Source organism: Nipponia nippon, unplaced genomic scaffold, assembly GCF_047370975.1.
Source record: "Nipponia nippon isolate SJK-2023a ecotype South Korea unplaced genomic scaffold, ASM4737097v1 scaffold_17, whole genome shotgun sequence".
Classification (NCBI taxonomy): domain Eukaryota; kingdom Metazoa; phylum Chordata; class Aves; order Pelecaniformes; family Threskiornithidae; genus Nipponia; species Nipponia nippon.
Window position 1 is genome coordinate 4,432,999 of NW_028262333.1, and position 17,702 is coordinate 4,450,700.

Genomic DNA, 17,702 nt, shown 5'->3' on the forward strand with positions numbered 1-17,702 from the left:
CCTGCTGACCTCTCCTAGCACCGTGAGCATACAACCCAGGCTGTTTTCATGCTTTCCAGAATTGCTTCTGGGCTAGAAACACCGGATAATTATTTTTAACACAGCAACCGTGAGCATTCCCAGCCTTTCTGGACTTCTATACATTCATCATATTCAACAAGGAGAGTCTTCCAGATTAATACAGAGATACTGGAACGGCGATGGAGAGATAAATGGCATGCCTTGAACAAACTGTAGATTAGGAGGCTTTTAGGTACATTCCTGCTTCATCATTACATACTGCCCACATCACCTCAACATGCATTTGTACTTAATCATCTGTTGTACACTGCAAAGATAAAGTCATGTGGTCAGATCCTCAACCTTAGTTATACTGAACTGCGCTGATTTACAACAGCTGAGAATCAAGCCCTGAAGCTTTGGAGAGACTCCATTAGCTTTATTTCACCTCCTGGATGAAGACCAAACTCTGCACTCATCAATAAGATTCAGTCTCTGCTTCACTCCTGAGCTCATGGCCTCTGACCATTCACGCTGGATGCACAGTCTGTTCTGGGGGGAACAACCTATTTCCAGAAAACTCTGGCTGGATGTTGCTGTGATAGTGTTTTCTCTGAAACAGTCCCTGCAGCAGACTATGGAGGAAGACTATGATGATAAAGGCCACTGCTCCCTGGGGTGGGCCTGAACACCTCATACCATCCAACACTTGCCCTTCAGCTCCTGCTACAGAAAGTACCGCCGTGATGGACTGCAACACAGCTCCCTCCCTTTCAGGCAATCTGACCTGAAAATAAGAAGTAATATAATCTCAGGACTGTTGTATGGGGTCCAAAGTAGACCTCAGTGAAAGTCTGCACCAATGTACCCAAGCTATCACAGAGAGTGCTACCTTCAAGAAATATGGAAGAAAACCAGGCTGTATGCAATGACCCAGGGGGTAAGGTTTGTACAATCCATACCAGACAACATCGGCATGGCCAGGCTCCCATCTGGTGCACTTGCTGGCAACCCCAGTTACTAAACTGCCTTTATCTTAACCCATGAGGGTTCCCCCCGCATCTCATTTCTCTCCCCTCACCCCCCCCATCCAGGAGAGTAGTGATAGAGCGGCCTGGTAGCACCTGGTGTCCAACCAAGGTCAACCCACCACATAGACATTCAACAATTTTCAAAGGTGATCAGACATCCTGATCTGACTCTCTGAAGCCTAGTTTTTACAATCCCAATTGCTAGTCAGCTTGCTCCAAGGTGCTCATTTGTCACGTCTCCTCACTCTGCAATTCTTGAATTGTTAAATATGAAAGAGAGTAGTAATTCAGCATTGTTCCATTGCTTATGAAAGCCATGCAGAAAAAAACATCAAAAATAATCTAGGCCGGTTCATTTGAAGTGCAAATGACTTATGCATGCAATACAAAACGCAACAAGTGCATTTCAAGCTGTCTCATTTATGATAACACAAGTTGCTGATGGAATGAGAATTCCCAGGTAGTTATCAGGGAATTTTGCATATCATTTGTACTTCATACTGCATTAGCAACTCTCACATCATGTCAGCAGCTTGAAAAAAAAAATAAAACAATGAATTACATCTCTCCTAGTTTTTATCCTGCTTTGACTGAGTAATCTCATCACTTATCTGAAATGATTTTGCATTCAATGCAAAATGCTTTGTTCTTTTCTAAAGGAAAAAGAAACCTAACACTTGCCCTGAATTATCCCGGTTTACTGAGATGAACAGTCAGCCATCAACAGAAGAAATATCTGGGTATCGCATCTCAAGGCGTGCAAGCTGCACCAGACTATCGGGTATCTTGGTGTTAGCAAAATAGATAGAACCAAAGCTAAGGCTGCTATCTCATCCTTGACCTGTACAAGCTAAAGGAGGAGGAACAACCAACATCCCAAAGGTAAGACAGACATGCTCATAGGGATGGATTTTATGAGTAGAAAGTGACACCAGTGAGAAAAAACACATTTTTACACTTTTGTTTGGATTCTTGGCAAAAGCCAAGGAAAAAAACAAACATCCCTCAAATTTTTGGTTATAGTTCATTGCTCTGGCTAGAGCTGCGTTAATACGTTATAGACTTGACACCACAGCTGGCAGCCTCTATGGGTCAGGAAGAGCAGGCAGTGGGAAAGTAAACGCTCCTTTGTAAAACTGCCTTTTTAACTTTCTATTACCTCCAAGCCTGGGCTCTGATTTTTCTGTCCCATCAAACAGCCCTTTACCCAGGTGAGGACATGTACCTGCAGTGCAGCAGCTGCTCCAAACCCTTCCCCGGCTGCAAGCAGCCCAGGCAGCATCTCCCTAACGCACCGGGGAAGTTGAAGCTGTATCGTCACTTATGAACCGGTTTGCCTCCAAAAGCAGACAATCGAGTGCACTAGGCAAGGGAACCTCTTACCTGTGGTACTACACCACAACATCAGTTCTTTCCCCAATATCCCACAAGTTTATTCCCTAGCTTGCCCCACAGCAACTGAATCCAGCAGCGCAGTTCAGAGTCTGAAAAGGTTTCTATCAGCACGTGGTACCAACTCATCGTGTGCCGGCGCTGGCTGGAGTCAGGCAGAGGCTTTGCAGATGCTGTGACTGAGAACAGCCACGTGATATTGCCAGCACATCTGAATCCTGATCTGACATCGCAGCTCTGGAGCTGCCCCGAGAGTGCTAAAAGAAGGCGCGAATGCAAAGGACAGTGCTTTGCAATTTGTGCAATTTGCAATTTTGCATCGTTAGGCTTATGTACTCTCATTAGGCTGTGCCATCTATGCCCCTCGTTTTTCCTCTCTTCTTTCTTTTAGTATCAGCAGCACTTCATTGAATTTCTGAAATAGTCTACTAGATATTCGGTTTCTCTTAAAATAGAATTTGCAGAAAACAAAAACAAAACATTTAAATGCCCTTCAGCAATACATCTTCTAAATTACAGCACACATTAATTTTTCACGGAACTTTGTGAAGCAGTTTTACCTTCTCACATATCAGTTCAAGTGATAAGAGGAAAGGATTTAGCAAAAGTACCTATGTAAGGTTCATCAGTAAAAATACGCATTCAAAAGAATTCACTCCAAAAATTGCCCCCTCTTTTTTTTCCTTTTTAAAGATTACCATGAAATTGAGATTTCTGAAATATAAGGGGACTTTCGTACTACCTCCAATCAAGTGGGCAGAGCATCAGAGGCCTGACACACACACTGACTAAAAGCAGATATTGAAAAATCACATTTTAAATCAGGAGATGAGTCGTGGGGGGGAGAGTCAAGCAACTATTGCGAATCCAGAAAGTCACAAGCAAAAAATCTGCACACAAAAAACCTGAAACAAGTAAGAAAACTGATCCTAATTGCTAATGGAACACTGGCAAAGTAAGATCATTCAAGCAGATTTAATTGCCTGTCCACAAATGACACTTTGAAGCAAGTAAGCAAATCTCGATCACTCAGGAATTTTAAGAACAAGTTAGCCATCTGTCAAGAATAAAGCAGGACCTGGAAGAACAGGTCCTGCCTTCAGGCAAGAAGATGGACAAGCTGACCTCTTGCTATCCTTCCTAGCCTCATTTTTTCTGTGAAATGTGTAACAATTGGAGGAATCCACATATGTAACACCTTACTAAATCTTCAGACTAGTCACAGGTTGGAGTATAGGATACTAATAAAGCTTGTTCTGAGCCCTATGATACAGCAGGTTCTCTTTCTGAGTTTCGGTATATAGTGCCTTTCGTAGCATAATATAGACCTGGACAGGTAGTAGGGGAAGCAAGGTTAATTTTCAAGTCCAGGATTCTTGCAAACATCCCTTTTCTGTGGGAATTATGCTGTTTCCAAGCCAACTGTGGCAATTCGCATACATTAAGCTCCCGGGTGAACTGCTAAGCGTATCAAAGAAAAGGCTACTCTGCAAGGTGGGCAGGAGTGGGATGGGGAGAATGGAGCACAGGGTGGGCACACACATAGCAGCAATTAGGAATCTAAACCTAGACAAAATAGTTTTAAATTCTGGCCTAAAACAATAATTGTTTTCTGTACTAAGAGTTATTTTAAAATATTTCCTGAAGGATCTTTTAAAACCTTATTCCATGAAAACTTAGGAAGTTTTAGGTTGAGCAACTATCTACTTAATTCCAGCAAATTAAAATGAAGGAAGTGAAATATCTGACTACATCCAGTGCCATAATTTGATGTATTGGAGCTGTGTCAAAGTTAAATATAAATGACCATATTGCTTTGACTAGTCTAAAAACCTACAGGGGATTGTTTCACACATTGAAAAATATAAAAACAAACTCAGGAAAAAAATGCCATGAGGAAACAGTTTTCCTTTTCCATTTACTGCACTTGCATTTTGACAAAGACGACACACTCTAGATGGATAAGAACAATTTTCCATCACTAGGGAAGCCTTAAACAACCCCTGACTGCTTATACCGTCATCTCTTAGGCTTCTACTAAATTGCAGTTATTTGTTCAAAACAAAACGATAAGGCTTGTGATATAACAGAGCAATTTAAGCAGTAAAGAATACAACACCTGTAATTCAATTTCATGGCAGACGGTTTCACAACATGTTTCTATAACACTGGTAAGATGCAGGAAACTTCTCTCAGAGTGTAGCAATTCTTCTTTAAGTAAGCCAGGCTCTCAAGAGAGAAGTGGGCTTTACGTAGACAAATACTATGAACAATAAGCAATTTGTATCTCCATGCCAGTCCTTTCAGTGCTATCTCCAGTTACTTGCCACTCTTCCGAGAGTTTATATTTTAATTTATCTTTCATATTGAGAGGCTGTTGTCAGAAAAGGTAACAATAAAAGTCACCTGAGATCTCTAACCTTGAGTAAGTTTCCAGGCAGATGAACATACAAGAGCTTCTCTTCCCATTCATCTTTGCTACAACAGTCACCATATACAAAAAAAGCTGTAAATCCCAGGCATATGACCTTCCCAAAAAGTCAAGGAGGGAGCAGGGGGAAGATCGAGATATCAATAATGACTAGTCAATGCAAGAAGTACAGCAAAAACATTCTCCCAAAAGGAGAAATCTAGTATTAGCTCAAAACTCCGCAGCTGAACTGCATCCAACAGCAAATCTTTCTCATCCTACATGGCAAACGATGAGGCCACTTGCTATCTTGGTGGAAAGTTCTTTGGAGTACACATTCATGCAGGTATCAAAATTGAGCTTTGTAAAGAGTAATGTTGATGTTATTCATTCAGTACTGAACTGTGCTACCATGTCCACTTTATATACTGAAATTAGTAAGAAACTGTACTCCTTCCAGGAATCTCCTTCCAGGAATCTCCTTCCAGGAATCTCCTTCCAGGTTTGATGACTGGAATAAATACCAAAGCAGTAGTTTCAGGAAGTCTTTACAGCACTATAGACTAGCCCTGACGATGAAAAGCTTTCCATCTCTTATCCCCAGCTTTCTGGTCCTCATAGGCCTCCTCCCCTGCACCAGAGCAAGGATTTGGGCAGAGCTGGACGGAGGAACTGTGCCAAGTTGAAATACCTGCACAATTAAAGTCATCAACACAGAACAGCCTAGGATTCCCTATGAATAAAAGGCAGACACTTGTTGTGGGCTGGATCTGGTGGAAAAGATCAAGGGCACCCAGCTCTAACTTCCACAAAATGGATGTCCAACAGGGACACGTTGTATCTCAATCACTGTAGGTCGGAGAAATGCTCCTCTACTGAGGATAAGAAGAAATATTCCTACTGATTGTGTATCTGGTCATAAACCACTCCTGTTCAGCCAGCTCTGCTTGAACCCCAAATCAGAAGGGCAAGCAAGTGACCTCGAGTCCCATTCTGTGCTAGCCAGTCTACCCCCAAAGCAGAAAACCAGTATAACCAGAAATGGGCTAGTAGCTCCTTTGTGCATTTCATGTCTGTTTATACTTATATTTTATGTCATTTTAAACATAAAAGCTATTGCCTTGAGCATCAACAATCCAATTCTGAGATTCTTCGTCAACAACCATTCCACCTACATTGATATTGTCCATATGAAAGGAAAATGGCTAAAAATGCCTGAACTCTTTAAGTGTATTACTATTAAGAACCCTGTTTGAGAATGGCTCTTCAGTTCTCCCTGCTTAATTTCTACATTGCTAGGCATCAAAACAAGTTGATATGTTGAAAATACAAGAAGATCCCAATCTGTTTGCCCACTTCAGGAACACCTTGAATGAAAGTTGTTGTACCAACCTGTAAAATTAGGGAGCAAAAATTAAGCACCTCTATATTTAGATTAGCTATCCACAAGGTAATAATCATTTCTAGAAGTGTGTACATAGAAAACAAGAGTCAACTGAAGTAATTTCATCCCCCTCTAACCCTGGAGGTATTTAAAAGACGGGTAGATGTGGTGCTTGAGGACATGGTTTAGTGGTGGACTTGGCAGTGCTGGGTTAACGGTTGGACTCGATGATCTTAAGGGTCTTTTCCAACCATAACGATTCTATGATTCTATAACCCTTGGTTTGGTTGCTTTTACACACTGCATCTGGTTGCACATCAAAGGTTCAGTAGGGCTGCTCTTTAAACTCAACAGGAAACTCATAGCTTTTTCATCTGAAGATATTCAGCCTGTACTCATCAGTGACTTCTTCCCATAGCCCATTAATCAGCTTGGCATGCTACCCACTATTAGAAACATGAAGAAAACTATAAATGAACAGGACTGTGCACTGCTTCTAACAAAATGAGACTGACATAATTGGCACCTTCCTACGCTGCAAATGCAAAATACTAAGTAGGGCTAAAACTGAGTGTTTGGGGAAAGAAAATACGACTTCAAAGAGGTAAGACTTTGGAAGTTCCAGCAACACCCCTGGTGTTTAAATAACTTTCGTAGTAAAATGTGCATGTTGTTACATTGTCAGAGCACAGAAAAGAAGCATGGTGTTCAGCGGGAACTCAGAAGGAAACTGGGGTCTTTCTCTTCTACTTGAGATGGGACTCATCACACTCACCCTTACTGACCCACAGGAGAGTCATCTATTCAAAGTGATTGAGGCTCCTTCTGGAGTCAGTGGAGAAAGACCACCATGTCTAGTGTGCATTTCATTATATCCTAAGACAGAAGTCTAAGATAAAGGGATTCAGTTGCATCTGGAGGTGCCTTTATTTCCAACATCTACAGAGAGAATATAAAAAAAAAATTACTAGGCAGCTTTTGTTGGCTAAAGCTAAGCTAAGTTTGGTTTTACTGCAAACATCTCAGTGAACCTAAGCTGGCCATGGATCTCCCTGCATCTCAAATCCGAAGGTAGAAGGCAGGGATGCCACATCTCTCCATGATTCACAATGACCACGGTCAACGTGGATTGAATTATGCAAAATGAACAGTCTTCAACAGTGTACAGCATAATAAAGATTTAATTTCAAGTAGAGCTTCACAACATTGATGCAACAACAACAAAAACAACGCTCTAGAACTCCTGTTGTTGTTTTTGGCAAACAAGCCTGTCATGTAAGCACAATGATTTAAACAAAGTTACCATCCAGCCCCATCATTACTGAGCACTGTGACAAAAGCATATCAAAAAGCCAGAACAGAACAAGGCATTTCTGATCTTGGTTGAGAAAATGAAGCCACAGCTTCAGCAACTGATACAGCATTACACAAAATATGGCATTTACTGAATATTTCACCTTTTCAGGACTCTCAATCATTCAGCTTGTTGCGGTGTTAGTTCACTGTCAGGTCTGATGCTGATTAAAAATCCCTATCCCAGCCCAATTCTCCTCATTGTGCTCCTATGGCATATTTGCCTTTTATAGCAGACCTTGGTGTCTATCCCTTCTTCTAGGAGAGTGAAGGACCTGACCTGAATAAGGCAGGAAAATGGAGCTACCTTTTATTTTTACACCAGCTGCTTCAGCTAAAAGAGAGTTTACATGGGGCAAAAACATCTCGGGCACCCCAAATTTTGAATTTTTTAAAAGGACCTCTCAGGGTTTGGTCCTTCTGTTGTTGCATCAGCTTCTCTTTAAAGAGAGGTGTGAGATGAAACTACCTCTAAAGCCCAGCAGAGCTCTGCCAGAACCACCAGAAGGAGGTGGGCAAGGAGCAGCATCTCTCACAATTAATTCAGTAGAAACAGGAAAGTATTTACAACTGCTGCCTTGCTGAAGAAAACACAGGCGGAATTCTCCTCCCACCAAAAACACTAAGAGATGGGTCAGGCTCCTGCCACACAAACATGGATTTCAAATGATGAGCTTATACAGGTTGTTGTTTGGTTTTTTTATTCACTTAAAGCATTGCCCCAATTTATAAGTTACAAAACAGGTTACTCATCACGCAAACTCTGATCAGGGTTAAAGGTGGAAGCAATATAATGCAGTCTGTTTAGACTGGGAATATCAGGCCAGAGATCGTTGCAGTGTGCATTTGCACAGCATCTACCTCAGCTGGCCTAAGTCAACACTTCTCTAGCTATAACAATAACACGCAAAATAGACAAAAAAGAGTAGGAAAGGTTTAGCACAACCATTTTACAGATGGGGAACTGAGGGGCCAGGGAAGTTAAAACACTTGCCCAGGGCTATCTGGTAAGTACGTGCTGGAGGTCTACACCAAGAATAGCCATCCAGAGACCTGCTTCAGTGCGCAGCTCACAAGGGCATCTTACTTCAAGGTAATTTCCCAATTGTCTTCTCTTACATATTATGAAAATGGCTTGAAAATTAACTCTTTGAAGTCTCATATTGAAAGAAATCTCATGCAATGTCTACTTTGAGTTTCAGTTCAGGTAATCTCCTCCCCTCCCTGCCAAGGTTCTTCAACAAAGGATTTTATACCTATTGACTTGATAACTTTTGCAAACGCTTCATTATTATGAACCAACCATGGCCGAAGAAAATGTGCTATGGTTCAGGCAGGCCCTGTATTACATGTTCAAATTCATTAGCTCTATCAGCCTTCTCAGCCTCTTATGTTTGATTAAGTCCCATCTCCTAAAAACTGATTAAATCTAGTCAGCCCCTTTAAATTATTATTCCTCATTGGTCCAGTGATGCTAAATGTTTCTAAATGTGACAGTAATCTAGTTTTAAACAAACCAGCTGCAGAGTCTATAAAATCATCTTTAGCAAGCTAGTAATCTCTTTGATAGATTCACCAGTAACAGCAAGTGCAATGCAAGTCATGTACATTAAAGCTTGCACCAGCAGCAGATGGGCCACGTAGGACTGCAGGAGCCTGGAAACCGCTCAGGCTGCGAACGAGAGCATACACACGAATGTTTCAACAAATTTTGCTCTGTATCCACAAAAGCCCAGAAGACAAGGCCTAAAAGGCAAATGTTAAAAGGCAAGCAGCACATCAGAAATACAGACATTCGTGATAAGCTACAAAGCCTGCCATTTAGGGGCTGCTGCTCCAGCAGCCACCAAAACTTACTGTATGCGTGTCTCTGTTTAAGCTGTACTACTTGTAGATGTGCACCTCTAAAAATGAGGTTAAATTATTAACGTCTTCCTTCAAAGAATATGCAAGATCCTAGCTGTCTTTTTAACACAAAAAAAATTTATTCCCTCCATAATCACTCGCATGGCAGTGGGAGGAAGCTAACACCGCCACTGCCCTCAATGCAGTCTAATGATAAAAGACCATCAAGGCTGATGTTATCTAAGGACCTTGTCCCCAAATTCATTTTTAGAAACATGATCATTCTTCGGCAGGTGAGTTTGTATCCACTTGCACTGAGCTGTTAGCATAAATGGAACAGCCCCTGCCTCTACTTTCCCTACACACAGCGTGGTTTCTTTTAGAAAGCGTTCTGATCATTTCAGCAAATTAATGAGAACCAGATGGCTTTTTTTCTTTTTGAACCATTGCTCTCCAACTTGTACAGGGCCACTCACACTTCTAAGTAGTCCCACACCAAACATCAGAAATACAGAGAAAGATTTCAGTGCTGGGCCGAGCTGGGCCGATAAACGTGAGAGAAATCTCTTGAAAAACAAATGTCTTCCACTGGTCAAATTAAGAATCACGTCACAGCACAGAAAACTCCTGATAGAAAGTGTTCTTTTGCAAATTTAGCCCCAAACACCATTTTTTCTGCTTTGACGTATTTGTAACAGATATATAAACAAGCATATGCTCAAAGAGAAGGTTTTTTTCCAGGGGTTTATGCTCCTCAGCAACTGGGGAGTCTTTTGGAAAAAAATTATTATCAGGTCACAGGAGATTGCTCCTTGTGTTGCTCAGCTGAGCTTTCTGTCTTCCAAAGGTAAACAGCCTTTTCAGCCACAGCAGTAACACGATGCAGGCAATCACCAGTCATGTTGAATTGCCATCAAACCACTGACGTTTAGTAAATTAAAGGCGCTGTGCTCAGGGCCTGTTTCAACCTGGGGATGCTCCATTACATTTTTTTCAAAGGAGCTTCATTTTCTCAACCTGGAAAATTGCAAGTGATTGCATTCAGCAAGCAAATAATAGAACACTCATACATGCTGGAGAACAGGAATGAGCAAGCTAGAAAGTATCAAGTGAGGACAAGGATCTAGTGATGATAATAGCAGAGAAAAACCTGATATAGACATACGAGGGCAACCTGCTGCACTCAGAACCACCGCAATCCAGAACAGCAGCAGACCCTCTTTGTGAAGACAGTTTATATTGCCTACCACACATTATTTTGGGGGCTACAGCAGCAGAAGAAACTTCTTTTGCCTTGAAACATAGGTTTCCGCTGTAAAAGCCTGACTGCCCATATCTTCCTCCTGCCCAAGCCTCTTGTACCTTCAAACTCCTCAACCTGACATGCTCAAGCTCTGAAGCTTTGGAGTCCTCAAGACTTAAGGATACAGAAGTGTCCCTGCCCATGGATCTGAAAACCACTGTTTCACCCCTGTGTGGTGGGCTTCTCAAACATGGAGGCTTTCAGAAGGTGCAGCAACATCAGAACCTCAGCTAGGACTCACAGGCACGCTCTCCACATCTGCGTAGTGTGCATTTCTCTTTCACACTGGAAGTGACCAAAAGAAAGCAAATTTGCTTATGGAACATCATTCTAATGAGCATGTTCACAATATATTTTCTCATAAAATTAGTCTTCCTCTTCTTGACCTCTTTGGCACACCCAACACACAGTAACAGAAGCAACGTAAAATTTCAATGGGTTGGTGGATCTGTGAACCACAGACTTCACTGTGACTTTACAAGTTTTGGTCAAATCAAGCACAACAAGTCAACTGCATCCTCTCAGCAACATCTCCTGCTGTCACAGGCACTTATGGTGATGCCTCACAACAGGTCTACAACAGATAAGTGCAAAGCCCCAGGCTTGGATTCCTTGTTAGAGATGCGCTGCTTTGTTTATTAACCTCTAATTTGTTTATCCTCCTTTTCTAAACTGAAACTCAAAAGGGACTGTCAAGACAGAAAATTCAAACTAAACAGGTTCCCTGAATACACTTATCCTGGGGCAGGTCCAGTGGTTATTTGAGAACGGCAGCTGGCACCTGCGGCCTTCGGTGAGGCACTTTTGGATGCTGATGGAAGAGGACAGCTGGCTGGGCTGGCACAAGGTGCCACATTTGATTGATCGAGTGATCCAAGTGTCACAGACTCGTAGGCTGTCATTAACGGTCTGCGCTTCCTCCAAGCAGGAGGCACACGCCATGCGGCAAAGCACCGGTGCTGGCACGAGCCGGGTCGCTCCAAGAGCGGTATCTGCCCGTGTGCTCTCCTACTTCCCAAAGACACACAGCTTTTATTAAAGTTATTATTTTTATATGTAAATATGCATACATATATATATATATTTACAGACAAGGGGTGTAGGGCATTGCAGCACACAACTACTGAGAAGTCATTCCCTTTTGTGTGAAAAATTCAGCAATTTTTATGGATAAACGAGTCATAAAACATTTTCTTCAGGCTATTTAATTCATCAACTAGCTGGACAGCAAATATGCTAGGATGTTAATTTAACAGAATTATTCCCCTCTCAATAAGGTAAATGTTAGATGAAGATCATTAGGCAGGCTGGCAACCCTGTCGTCTTCCTTCTGCCAGATAAACCCACAATGCAAAGTAGCTGCTAAAGAGGCTCTGGCAATTTGAAGGGTTATAATCTTCCCTGAGCGGACACTTCTGCTGCCATGTTTCCTATCTTTTTAGAGCTGGTTTGGGTTTGTTCTTCTACCTCAAAATTTCATTTCTTTGTCTTTTAGAATACTGAAGCTATGATTTCAAAAGTCAAACATCCACATGAAAATCCATCAATACATTTGTAAGAAAAACAAAGCCTTCTGCCTAAATGCTACTGTGTGTGTCACATCACAGCCAGGTACCCTATTCTTGATGCGCTATCAAGTTTATTTGACCATCAGGTAAAATAACTTTCACAAATTGTGTTAGTGTTTTTCCCTACGGGAAGCGCTATTACTTATAAGTAGATCTTGACCTTACAAATAAACTCTATCCTGCCTTTGATAGTTTAAAAATGGGCCAGAGTTTCTGACAGTCGTGTCACTGAAGGGTGCATTCCCCTTTGGAAAAAAAATCAAAGCAATTCCACAACTGGTTCAGATCTTCAAACTGAAAAATCTCTATGATAATATTTTTTTTTTTCGCACTCTCAACTCACTGCAATGACACAAGGTAAACAAAAGCCTGTATAGAGGAGAACAAATACTCCAAATTGACACATGGAAAGTGTAAGGAGACTCTTGCATGGAGCCCTTCTAAAATGGTTTGGCTTACCCCTTCTGGCTGCAGAAAAAAAGGCCACAGTTCTCACCAAAGACATGTCACCGTTTCTGATGTTCACTCAGTACACTGTTGGGCATTGGTGACTGGTGGAAAAGAAGCCTTATGGGATGGCCTGAATGAAACAGAAAAGCATGCATAGACATTATGCTGGTTTCTTCCACTTAACCTATATGTTCAAAAAGGCTTTAATCGGAGGGGACGTATAAACAAATAAATTCCCTGGGGAAAAATTCAGCACTTGAAGTCTTTTGCGTATTCTGAGGATCAGGTAAATTAAAAAAAAATTAAAAACCACCATCCATCACATTTTTAATAAAAGAACCACCTGAATTTTAAGTTGGTTCCCCCGCCCCCCCCCCAAACCTATAAAACAAACCAGAATTGTTAATGAACCTGTGATAGTATCACAGTGCAATATCTGTATTTTGCTTGTCCTAGTAACAGAAGGCAATAGGTGTTGAAAAGCACCCTAGACTTCCAGGTAGTGTGTGGGACGGGGATGAAAGGATAGAGGATAAGTTAAATTTACTCTCTTTCCCCACATTGTTTTCCAATTCAAAACTCCATAGGTTCTCAACTGACTGTCACATGCATTTCTAAATGCACATAAACCAACATGACTAACATCTGGATTGTTATTCATCTATATTTTTCCCCCACATTAAGAATTCTTCTATTTAACGTAGCAGAGCTGAAGCCAATACAGCTCCCTTGTGTTTACTTATCTTCATGAAGAAGCTATTGAAGCATCTCGAAACTCTCACCCCTCTGGGTCCTAAACAGACTGACACACATCTCTCCCATTTCTATTCCATTTTTGTTCAATTGGGCCTGCATTATGTTGTTCTTGTTTCACTTCTGAGCCCATGACTGTTCAAAGCCTGCCTCTTCCATGTGGATACTGCTTTTGTAGAAAAGATAATAAAATTTATTCAGCAGCTCTTAAAAGTCTCCTCACATAGAAAGGCATGTGGGGAAAACAATCTTTCAAAGCTTTGAAGCTATATAGCAAAACATCTGTTCGGGTTTCAAGGAGTTTACAGCCAGTTCCCAGAGCTCATATCAGTAGGTTGAAGAATCCTTCAAGAGCTCTGGTATAGCTATTTTCAAACATCTTCCTGCAATCAAACATAGAGGCTTGAGCTTAAATACAAAATGTAATACTTCCCCTCTCCATGTTTTCAGGGCTCTTTATCTAATTCTTCCAGCAGTTTTCCCCATAAAACCTATTATGACTTCTCATCTGGAGAGGTTTGGATTTCTTCCGTATTAAAGATTTCAGTTGGAAAGTTGAGGGCCAACTTGCATGTTAGACAACATATCACATAACAGCATTTAAATGGACATATTAATCATCAACATAATGACCCTAATATTTACCGCTTGTTGTAAAGATGAAAACTTTACAAGACATACAAGAACATACAATACGTGCAAAACCACATAAAGAACAGCTGTCCCTGACAAGCCCCAAGGTTCATTGAACTCAACATTCTGGACAGTCACAAATGCTGTTTGACCTAGGATAAATATAACAGGACAAAATGTAACAGGACAAATACCGTGACGCTTTCCCAAAATAATCCCAAGGGCTTCCTGAGCCAGCAGAGGTTGTCTTAGCACGTGAGAAATCCCCATCTTGTACCCACAGAGACTTTCAGATTATCCTGCCCAGAGACTTCCACAACCAGATTCTGTGTGAAGAATAATCTCCTTCCGTGTATTTTTGAAGTCACCTTAAGTTTTTATATGATGTTTTCCTGATTCTTCTGTTATAAAAGACAATAAACAATATCCTCTATTAGTTTTTTCCATCTCACAATTAGCAGACCTTCACCATTATCCCCTCAGTCATCTCTTTTCCCGCTGTTTCTCTATGTCCTAGATTGTTCAGTTATTTCATCCTTTTCTTTAAACTTAAAGCTATTATCACCTGCCTGCCAAAGAGTGGTCTGAAATTTGACTTCTCATTGGCCAGAAGAAAGAAATATACAGCTACAGCATAACTGTAGGACAGCTTGCTTTTTTAAAGTGATAAGTTCTTGAACAGAGGTGGTAAAGAGACAGCACAGGTTTTTCCAGATCATGCCAAAATACCAAAAACTCAGTTCACAAGGAGCAATTCTACCACAAGGACTACCATGATATCTCACACCAGCATATCCATCAGTATTTTCCACAATACCCCCCCACAAATTACTGCTACCACATGAGAAATACATTCCCAGTTCTCTCCTCTGACTTTTTCCTCCAGGAACCTCTACAATGAAAAAACCCCATGACCCTCATATTGCTGAGTTTGAGAGTTATCAGCAGCCACGGCTTCCACAAAACAAAAAGCTGATGACATTCTTTACAAAGACCATGAAACAGAAGTTACATTTTAAAAGATTCTCAGTTTAGCAGTCCTTTAAAGTTTCCTCTAGCTTTTTCTCTTTAGAGAATTAGCAACGGCTGAGAAGAATTTCTCATGCAGGTAATTTCAGTTTGATCTCTGGAGTGGGTGGAAAGGACTAAGAGAATGCTCATTGCTGGCCTAACCAAAGGAAGCGAAAGAAGGCTGGGAAGGGGTTTAGCTTCTGCTTATGGATACACCAGATAACTGGACACTCTGGAGGCAAAAGTCTATGTACACTGAAGGACAGTGTTGGACTAAGAACAAGGGAGTGCAAACCAGCTGTGAATAAATACACGGTAGAAATCAGAAGATGAGGTTCTGTATCAGTTTTCCAGTGGGAGTAGTGGGGGCAAAAAGTGTTCGTACTTCTAAAATAGACTTTGATCAGTTAATGAAAGGGCTCATATGATGTGATTGCTTACGATGGCAGGAAAATGGACCCAATGACCCAGGAGGTCCCTTCCCAGACATATATTCTCCTGGTGAGGGGTCTGCCTGTACAATAAGTAGAAGGAACAGGTAATAGTAGACCCTGTGTGAAATTCTGGTGAATTTTTGAGTTTTGCTCAGGACTGCAGGAGAGGCAGATTTTCAGTCCATGTGCACAGGCAGGGCTGCTACAGCTTTATTAAAAAATAAAAAACACACACACACAAACAAAACAAAACCAAAAAAACACAAACCAAAACCCACCAAGATAGTCTTTTCTACCCCATATGAAGATGATCAACTCAGCACAGCTGAGAAACAGAAAAATACAAAAAAAAAAATTGAGCTAATGACTTCACAGCCAGGAAAGACAACTCCCTTCAAAATTTGGTTTCCTACTGAAGTGGGAGAAAGAGACAGCAGTCTTCAGCACTGATCTTCAATAAACACAATTTTGCACCTTTAAGCTGCTACTAACCCTCCTAGAGCCTGGCGCTCACAGCTGATCAGGGACACCGCTTCTTCCAGTTTCTCTGGAGGAAAATTTAGAATTCTTCAGAACAAACCAAGAGCAATTATCCAAAATTATGTCTTCAAGCAAACCATATGTGGAGCACAGACCCTGCAACACCTCCAATCTCCTGCAGAAGCATTTGTCATTGGCACTTCTGGCCATCTCGAACAAACATCAGCTACAGCAAAGAACATTCATTCATCCACATCAGAGGAGGCGGATGTCAACATAACTTTCCCAGGACTTCAACAGTCTTCATCCAGAGATGGAATAGGACACTGGGACACAACCCACCATCGTATTCACATTAACCCAGCTCTCTTTTGCTTTTTTAACCTAGATAGTTTCTCAGTCATACTTTTCCCATATACTGTGTTGTGATGAGTTTACAAAATCTCACCTGCTGAAATCTGCTTAGCAATCACTCAGAAAAGTCCCCATTTTGCAGTCAGGAGATGCTTTGCTTTTATATTTTCCATCCATCATACAAAAAAAAGGCTTTAATGAATAAACCTCAGTTTAGCTTTAATAGGAATACAGCATCATTTTCACAAAACCAAGATTTCTCTTATAACGTGGAATTACATTTTTTAAAGGGCTGCGTAAACCATCTCAGAAAGACATTCACCTCACTGCTTTTCAAAGAGACTGGAATATTACACCAGCAGCAGCAAGGTAACTAGCACTGGATATCAGAGATTTTTAAGACCAGAACAAACCATTAGCTATTTAATCTGATCACATCACACAAGCCAGTTTCCCACAGTTACCTCTGTATTAAGCTCATAGCTTCAGTCCAACTAAAAGTCTCCCAGAAAGGCATTCTGTCATGATCTGAAAGCATCAAAAGAAAGGAAATGTACTATCAACCCGGTAGTCTGGTCTTACGTTACATCATCTTCCGCTATCCAAAGTGTCTAACTTTTAATTGCAATTTGTCTAGCCTTTATTTCAAGCTCTTGGTTATTCATATGCCTTTCTCGACTAAATTAAAGGCCTGTTATCTGTCACAGCGATATGCAGAGAAGAGCAAAGCCCAGTTCTGCAATTCAGTCTGACAAAGAGAGATAACTTTTCCTCGTCCAACTGGAGCAGCTTCCAAGGCTGGTGGAAAAATCATCATGCTTTTAATTCAGCTATGCCAATTCATACCGGTAGGAAATATGACCCCCATAGCCTCAGCAGCAGTTTACAATAAGGAGCTAAGGAAAATGTAATTTCCAAGAACATTTATTAATAAAATGTAAATTATAACGAAGCTGATGTCTAGCACTTATCTCACATTCCTTTTTCTCACCTATCCAGACTACGTTCACAGTAATGAAACAAATGTTAATTCTCCTATTATGCTCCATTCAAAATTTCTGCACTTCCCTACACCTATAGTCAGCTGTATCTGAATGATGGCAACAAGATGAAGATGAAATGATTATAAAATAAATCAAAACAGTACAGAAATGTTCTTTCGGGGTTTTTTAAGTCTACAGAATGACAGTTCCATCCCTTTGCTTCATCTCCAGTCATCACAGTTTATAAACTGTGCTCTCTCATAAGCAAAGTGAGTTTCTGCTTTAAAGAGAAAACATTTACACAATCCTCATGGCTCC

General features: G+C 41.1%; 1 protein-coding gene across 10 annotated transcripts in view; it reads right to left on the reverse strand.

The window, feature by feature from the left end:
- The window catches only part of SGCD (sarcoglycan delta), a 448,968-nt gene that overhangs the window by 262,871 nt on the left and 168,395 nt on the right, over positions 1–17,702 (reverse strand). The window contains exon 2 of one of the 10 annotated variants that reach the window (XM_087753642.1): positions 16,866–16,929. The exons of 8 other annotated variants lie outside the window; for them this stretch is intronic. The gene's annotated coding sequence lies outside the window, so the exon portion shown is untranslated. Of the gene's footprint in view, positions 1–12,745; positions 12,869–16,865; positions 16,930–17,702 lie in introns of those variants that run through there. One more of the 10 variants, XM_087753641.1, reaches the window with a different exon arrangement.